At 36.5% G+C, this 9189-nt stretch overlaps 1 long non-coding RNA gene across 1 annotated transcript; it reads left to right on the top strand.

Moving 5' to 3' along the window:
* The first annotated feature begins 593 nt into the window (after nucleotides 1-593).
* Nucleotides 594-7146, top strand: LOC144373818 (uncharacterized). Its single transcript, XR_013433365.1, has 3 exons — nucleotides 594-4077; nucleotides 4766-4873; nucleotides 6130-7146. It is a non-coding gene; the product is annotated as an uncharacterized LOC144373818 (long non-coding RNA).
* Nucleotides 7147-9189: the final 2043 nt, after the last annotated feature.

Here is a 9189-nt window from a genome sequence, read left to right on the forward strand (position 1 = left end):
TGCAAATACTTCTTCAATATTGTTGAGTGTTAGTCAATTTTTAAGCTTTCTAACATTTAAACTCTAAAACAAGTAGAAAGAAATTATCATAAACACATAAATTGTGCAAAGACAAAATCTGGAATTAGAAGTCTGGGATTACCTTTCTGGCTCTATCGTTGCCTTGTGGAATACTTTTGACAGAACACAAAATTTTCTCACCATAATGCAATCATATAACACTCATCATTATTGAGTATACCATAAAAGTGACAATCACATCTTTAATTTAAGACCTCCAAATAGTTAGAAGCATTTCTTATAGATGATATATTTGTTCAACCTCTCTTTGGGGTACACATTCCTCTTTCCTTCTAGAGGGTAATGAAGGGGGACAAAGCCCCTCCTGTGTTGATGACAAAATATTGGTCCAGAGATGGTTACTGCTACATAGAATGTCATAAAGATTCATGAACATGTCTTGAATTTTTATGTTCCCATTAGAGAATGTGAGTTGTATAAGGTATTATGTATTATGCTCTTGTACATCTAGTTTCTTAAAAATTAAAAATATTTTGGGGATGAAAATATGTACAAATTATTTCAGTATTTCAGCTTATTCCTGGATGCTTCATATTTTTCTGGAGACATGTTTTTCCCCCACACCCACTCAAGCCATCTGTGTACCAGGCAAGCTTTCTGAGATGTAAAACCAAGTGAAATATGTCCGTTCCATTTATTTAGAAAAGACTATGACTAATGATACTGTGGGAAAAAAATGGCATAGTTAATGAAAAGTGTATTTCCTGTATGAATAGCTAGGAAGCCTGGCAGTTATGACCACAAGGTAAGTAGGTCCTTAAGATTCAGCACCAGAGCTTTTCAAACCAGTGCCTGTGGGAAGCAGAGAATTGGTGTCTACCCAGCATCTAGAGATAACTTCTTTGAAATGGAATTTATCACCACCATTAAATGGTAAAAATACTTTAAAATCCACACAGTATTGCATTATTCCCCCCAGAATATACTATTGTTTGTTTCACACTAAAAAGATGTTTAAATGATCACCATTAATTAAAAATGACTTTCTAAAAAATATACCATATTTATTCTTGTCTTTAAATACCAGGGCACTGGCTCACCTGGAGGTTACTTTTATCATGTTTGAAAAGCCCAGGGTCTTAGAATATTGCATCCCAGAACAAGGTTTTTATGTTGGAATTTAAGAAACTCTTCTTCTGCTCTCTTTTTACTTTGCTACCTAATTGCTAGCATGTTCACAGTTAAGATGATTGGGGAATAGAAGATCAGCTTCCTCAAGTAGAGATTTCCTGTTAGAGAAAAAGGAGCTATCTGAAGTGAGAATTACCTGTCCCCTTTCCTCTTTAGATCTCCAAAACTAGAACTCAAACCAAGAAGTTCTAAAACTTAGTAATATTTTGTTGAGCATTTTGAAAATATGATCACACTGAAAGCTGGTCATGCTCAAATATAAGTACAAGAGGTGACTTATTTATACATTCAAATTTCAAAACATTTTTAAGCCTGCCATGTGTGCTGTTAAAAGGTTTTTAATTTAAAATTATTCTGTTAGATAATCCTGTTTCAAGTGACATTATGATTTAACACCACTAATCAAGATTCTGATCCCTCATAGACTTCTTGTTTGTATCTGTTTTTGTTCTTTGTTACATAAATATGAGGTTTATATATAAAATTTTGACTGTGTAATATCGGGCTAATGAGTCACAGATGGAAAGATGCTGCTGGCACATTACCATCTAATAACATTTTAAACTCGTGTTCCATAGTAAAACAAAAGCAAATTGTACACATCTGTTTTCCAACTTGTAGCATTTCTGAGTTTGTGCAGAGACTATGTTTAAAGGACTTTTACTTGGAGAGAATAAAAGAGGACACAGGTCATCTCAAAACCAGCCAGCCACTTAATAGCCTTATCAGGATGGATTTGGCAACAGGGATGAGGTTTCCTCTGCTTTGCTTCCTGAGAAGTCATAGTGCTAAAGAATGAAACCAAAGATATTAGGGCTGAAGAAATGTCTTCATACTACAAACCTGATTTTATTGGGTCTCTTAAAAAGAAAAACATATCCCTAACATGGGCAAAATAGGAAAATGTCCATAAAAGTAATCAAATTATAAACGTAGAAACTTTCTGGTCGTTCCTAAAAGTATCCTCAAACTAGAATTGGGTGGGAAGAAGGAAATCTCACTGAAGCTTGAGGCCATGTGTCACTGTGGTGCTTGTTTATTTGTATGAGAAACATGTTCTGTTGTTTTTTATATTTTTAAATTGGAATAAAAGACTCCAGTTTCGCATGTTGTCAGAAAAGAAATGGAGCAAAGGCAAAATTTCTCTCTTCAACTTAACCAACGGATAATGCCTTTGTGGAAGAATTGGTACATATTATTGAAGTCAGTCCGTGTCTCTGTAAAACATCTCTCCCTCATTCTCCTTGGTGAAGGAATTTCAAGCCACTTTTCTGCTTTAAGGGGTTGTGTGAACTGTCAAGTTCTTTTGGAAAAGTTACGTGACAGAAGTGATTACTGCAGAGTGTGACCATAAATCCCCCTGACATGAAATGCACATGTTATAAGAGACAGATTTCCATCTCCCACCTCTGTGAAAATTTCTAAAACAGGAGGCCTGAGATTCATCATATGATTGGAGAGAGAAACTTTGATATGTGGGTGGCAAGACTGTATTTTATGTGATGCCCTATGTTTATTCTTAGGAATACCCCTGTTCTGACAGCAAAATTCTGTTCACTGTTCTTGTCCAAAAGAAGAATTAATACATGTATTGTATGTCTGAAGTTGTAAACAGAGTATCAATAGAGGAGATTTACAGTGTTGTTTTCATAACAGTGTCTATAGTTATTTCCATTTTGTACTAACATTTCATGAGGAATATTCCAGAAATGTTAAGAACAGGAAACTACACAGGCGTAGAGGCAGATCCCATTGTGCCTGCCCCAAGAGGCCCTTAGAGTTCTCAGTCCCACACACCATGCTTTAAGGAATGGCTGGTCACTTGGGAACTGATGTGTCTAATTCTGTTGATGGTGTTCGTAAGACCTGAGCCAAGGAGTTAGTTAGACATTAGGTACGTGCTTGTTTTGTTTGTCCACTGGTGAAATGTCTGTGTGACGTACAGTGTCATGTTGTTTTGGTGCTGTGCTGTGTCCATAGGGCCCACCAGGCTTCCCCACAGTTTCTGCCCTGCACAATAATCAGATCCTCACCGTCAAGGTTTGTGGTTGATACTTATGTCTGCTCAGAACTGCAATCAGCATAAGAGTCAGCAAGAACCATTTGATTGGCCTGCCCAGCCCAGGTGCTCCCTCTCATCCTAACTGCAAGTGACTAGTGTTGGGCATCTGGAAGGTCACCTGCCTCAGTGAGGTCAGGTGTATATTAAGGGGCTGTATCCTGAGCAAACTCAGAGAAGGATGTTTTATCAAACAGATCAGTGTAGAGAGAAGGGCATCATTAGCTAGGACCATGCCACACCTGCCTGGTTTGAGTTGCATGTATCCTAATGCTCTATGATATTTCCGAGCTACTTAAGTAATTCTAAGTACTTTAGACTTTGAGCATCAAAGAAATTTCTATCAGGTTCCTGCTGCCTTACGCTGGTTGACAAGTCTGATGAAAATGGAACTGGTGCTTCATCTGTAGACTTTCTGCTCAGAATTCAGCTCTCCCCCCAATGCAGCTCACCTCCATCTCAGAATGGGCTACACTAAAAAAGACCCAACATTAATACAAAAAGGATTCACTTCTAACTAAAAATATGGCCTCACCATTCCCACTTCAGGGTTATATGTTTTTTAAGATGAGCCAGAAGGTCTGGTGGCAGACACAAGTGCCAGTTCTGTTTTGTTCCATGGTCATTAAATATCTAATGTGTATATCTTTATTTCTTTCTTGGGGCCTTCTGATGCCTATTCTTCAACTCTCTCATCTCTGAACTTCAAACTTTGACCTCACCTGACTGATCAGCTGGTGTTTCCTAAAATCAATCATGGGTTTCTCTCTGCTGATCAGCAGCTCATTAAAGGCCTCCTGATTAAGGTAGTGCTGCTTCTCGCTGGAGTCTCATTTCTTCTTTACATTCATATATTGCTCTGTGTTTTGCTTTACCATTTATCTCTTGTGGTTGGGGCATGATTGGAGGGTGGCCTTTACCCTAGAACAAAATTATGTTTAGTGAGCTCCATTTGAATTGTATATACAAGTACCAAAATAAAAAGACATAGCCTGCCTAATTTTTGATTAATTAAAAAAAATAACAACTTAAATTGTAACCAGTAAGAGACGCAGTTTCTAAAGTTCTCTACCTTTGGTAATTTATAAAGTATTACATAGTATACAAGAACCTCATATGCTTAATTTTGTAGATTATGAAAAAATATTTGTCAAACTATAAATGAAGCCATGTATAGTGAATATAACTGATATAGCGTTGCCATAGATAGAGTTATATAAGCTCTGAATATAGTGATTGTGTATATACTCTTAGAGTTGGGCTGCTGGTTTCTGAGCTACTTTGATTTTAATATTATCTACTCCGCTCATCCAGTGTGATATTTATTTGCTCCCTGCTGGCAGGTAAATTGCCTACAGGCTCCGTGTTTCTGGTTCTTTTCATTGTGTAAATGTGGATGATACAAATTGTTTAAAAGTGTACAAAGTGTTGAAAAGAAGGCTTGGGTGTTCAAATTTGATGGTTATTGTTGGTCTGTTCCCTTCTCCTTTCCAGGGTGACCAAGGTCAGGCAGGGCCTCCAGGACCCCCAGGCCCTCCAGGCCCACGAGGGCCACCTGGGGACACCGGGAAAGATGGCCCCCATGGAATGCCAGGCGTACCTGTGAGTTGCCTTCTGGATCAGTGTTCTCACAGGTTTTGTTTTGTGTTAAGGGCTGAGAACTACAAAGGAGCAGGGTGGGGCTATGGGACCAGGGAGTGAAGTGTGGGGAGGGGTTTGAGGAAAGTGGGATGACACGAGGGTTCCCGGGGTTTGAAGGGCCCTCCCAGCCACAGTCCACTTTACTACCCAATCCACCTGCAATCCATGAACACCACAGAGACTTGGAGACAGCAGCTAAACTGGTTTTCAGGTAAGCCTCAAGATGTTCATGACCAGAGATGCCCCATCTTACAAGTATCCTGCCTACCATAGGGTACGTCAACCCATGCCTTGGCTTAGGCGGGAGCTTAGTTGAAAAACTGTAAGTGCTGGATTAATAACATTTCCCAAAAGGCTCAATTGCATACACAATAAAGTCCCATACAATGTATGGAAAATAAAGGATGTAAATTAATACTTAATCTCTTATAAATAAATTGATAAAAAATAATGCCAAAAAGAATAGCACGATTTATGGTTCAAACATCAGTGTTTAATGTTCTTAATACCCTAGTTCTCCTTTGTATGTAAAGTTTATTAATAGAAATCATTTAAAAGTGATTTCAATACTTAGTAAGATTAAGCAAGTTTCAATAATGTCAAAGTACAGGCTAGATCAATGATATGGTTTGATAGAGGCAACCCAGCCATGTAAGGAAATATATGGAAAACATTAAAAATGTGAAATTAATATTATGGCTTTAGAACTAGAAATTAAGATTTATTGCCAAATTAAATTTTATTTAATGCATTGCTTTAACTTCAACCATCATTAATTCAAGAGGACCAAAATTTAAAATCAATCTCTAAACATTTTGTGGTTTAATTCCTGCACTAAGAGCAACTGTGTGTGTATATATATATATATATATATTTATATATTGTGTAAAATATATATATATGTAAAATATATATATATTTTACACAAACACACACATGTTCAGATTCTCAAAAAGAAGAAACCATATTATCAATTTTATGTCATCATAAGAGGTCATGATGATCCAGACTAAATTTTTAATTTCAAAGATGTCCATAAAATTATTTTGAAAAAAATATCAGTTCTTTTAAGTCTGCTATGTTTAGATTCCTCTATTTAATCTGAAAAATGTACTTGACATTCATGTGCCCAGAAAGTATTGGGGAAAAGAAAGAAAAATGATTGAAATTGTTTTTTAATGTTTACATATTACTAAAATTATCACTTTTTTTGGAAGGGTGAACCAGGAAAACCAGGAGAACAAGGCTTGATGGCAAGTATCTCGATTTATTTTATTCTACGTAAAAATAATGGAAATCCAGGTTATTTAAATCTATGGCCAAGTTTATATGACAAATACATCCGTTAAATGAGCAGAAAGTGAAAATTTATAAAAGTTAAAAGCTATATGGTCTATCTGCTGCATGCTAAGGGTCTCAACACATCTACAGAAATGATGCTGGAGAAAAAGAAGATTGCAGGTGAAGAAAGTGGTAGAAAAATGCTGCAGAAGATCAAGGGAGAAGGCAATTGAAGCAGCTCTGTTGTAAGGGAGATAAATTCAAGAGTATGCTGTTTAGTTTAAATAGAAACATGTTTTCAAAGGGATCAGGTGTAACGGTGAATTAGGGTAGCAAACCTTGACAGTACTTCAAGGGGTGTTTCTGTTGCTGAAAAGCTCTACACAGAGAGAAACATTTTAAGACATTTTTTTAAATCTCTCATTTTAAGACAGGTCATGCAATGATCTCACATGGACTTGTATAGACATGTGGAACCCAGTTCCTCATGAGTTGTTTATTCTTTGCCAGTAGAAAAGTCAGGTCAGCATGCTGATCCTTGAAGAGTGAAATGCCTTCAGCCACCTCTCCCTGACTCTGTCTTTCAAGCTGCTTTTCTAGCCCACTTTACATGGGGAAATGTGGTTGATGCTCTAGTTACTCCAATGTCAAAGGACAATGGGTACCCATTCCAGATGCAGAATGGGTAGACATAAAAACCACACCAGGAGCTGGCAGGTGATCATAATAAGCTTGATAGGGTCCAAGCTATATGATGGGTGGCTCATAGTGTACAGTTAATCAGAGTATAAAATTTATTTTAAGGGGGCTGGGGATGTGGCTCAAGCGGTAGCGCGCTCGCCTAGCATGCGTGCTGCCCGGGTTCGATCCTCAGCAGCACCACATACCAACAAAGATGTTGTGTTCACCAAGAACTAAGAAAAACTAAATAAATGTTAAAAAAAATTCTCTCTCTCTCTCTCTGTCCCCCTCTGTCTCTCACTCTCTCTTTAAAAAAAAAATATTTTAAAAAATCCTTATCTAGGCCCTCGTAAAACTAATGCACTGGAGAACAACAGTGTGTGGGGAATGGAAGCCATCATGGGAATGTGGAAGGTCAAAGGCTTCCCCCTCAGAGCTTTCAACAGCACTCTCCCCAGGGAGCAGCACACCCACTCAGCTGCCTTTGTGAGCAAGAGCTCTGATGAAATGAAAGCACCCTAGGATCAAATCGCACCCACTGCCTGGAAATTCCATTCTTGACCTAAAATATCAAGATAGATATTTGATACAGATTATTTTTGGTGCCATTATGTATTTTTTTAAAAAGCAAATAAAATGAAAGAAAAAGAAATGAAAATCACATCTGTCACCAGTGATAACTACATAGAAGTGTAGCATTAACACCTGTGTTATGGAATCAGAGAGTGTGAAAGATTTTTGCAAGACTATATGATATAAAATTTGGAATTGCTTTAAACAATTGAATCTATGATTTTTTATTCTGGTAAAATGGTCAAAACATATTTCTCCCTTCCATTCTTATGACACAACCTCAAGACTTCGGATTGTTTCCAGCCTACCCAGAAATTATCATTGGCATTGACTGGCTTTCCTGATGCCCAGCCCTGCATCACAATATGCAATATCCTAGAATAAAATGGATATTTCTTAAAAACAATATTCTTATCTTTCTTGAATTATATATGCTCTCAAGGATATACTACTATATGACTAACAACATAATCTCATTTTTCTACAGTTCCTTGTTTCTTGGATTTTTGGTGCTAGGGATTAAACCCAGGTTCCTGTATGCTGAACATGAATCCTACCACTGAAATACACTCAATTCTCAGACAGATATCATTAAATATAAATGTTTAACCCAGCCGTAAATGAACTGTGTTAATATCTTAGTGTACTCAGATTTCCTATTTCAGATAAAAACTTTCTCATTGCAGATACTACTGGTTATTTTTTTTTATAAACTTTTTCTTCTCTTTAAATTTTTCAGATTCAGTTCATGTTATTATTTTTTAAATGACTCTAAGAAACTGAAGTCAAAATATCCCAAGGAAAGGTGTATGCAGTAATCTTCTAAAGTGCATTTAAAAATTACTGCATTTAAAGATAGAAAATCCTTTTTCTTAAGTGAAAGTTTCTATAATAGGAAAAGTAGACACATCATAGTGTCCATCTCAATATGTTTTCAAAAGTACATGAAACTATGTACAAACCAGATCAATTACTAGAATATCATCGTAAGTCCTGCTCTACCTCCCAGTCCCCATCCCAAAGGTAACCACCGTTCTGATTTCTGTCACCATAGATTAGTCTTGTCTGCATTTGAATTATATATTAATTGCATCATACAGTATGTACACAGTTGTGTCTGGCTTCTTTCATTCAACATTATGTTTGTGAGATCATCCACCTCTTTTAATAGCCTTCACAGCTGGTTAAAAAGGGAGGAGGAGGAACCTTTCTGCCTTGACTACCCCGTTAAAACTCCATCACTCAGAGCAGTAGATGAATGAACGTCTGCCTGACCTTGGGCAAGTTACTTAACCTCTCAATTTCTCATCTGTAAAGAAAGGATAATATTCTTTCTGCCTGCTATAAAAGACAAATGCAATAAATTAGAGGAAAGCACTTTAAAATATATAATGAAGAACTATGTGAGCATGTTATTATTATTATCACTCAGTTGTTCTCTCTAGAGTAAATTACAGGTGAACATGCATGGATTTATATAACATATGTATCCCTGTAAAGTTTCATATGAATCAGATTTTCAAAAATCACCATATTTTAAATGTGCTGGGAAATTTTACTATTTAAAGCTACCCTATTCAAAGTCTTTTTGTAAAGTAGTATAACCCCCTTATTCCACTTCCCAGCAAATTTAATTTTTATAGTTTATATTTGTTTAACATAAAATGGTTCTCTGATTTAAAATCTCTCATTTTTTTTTTAAAAAAATCACAATTCTCCTTGTTAACTTGAATAGTACCTGT

This window comes from Ictidomys tridecemlineatus, unplaced genomic scaffold (genome assembly GCF_052094955.1).
Source record: "Ictidomys tridecemlineatus isolate mIctTri1 unplaced genomic scaffold, mIctTri1.hap1 Scaffold_50, whole genome shotgun sequence".
NCBI lineage: Eukaryota > Metazoa > Chordata > Mammalia > Rodentia > Sciuridae > Ictidomys > Ictidomys tridecemlineatus.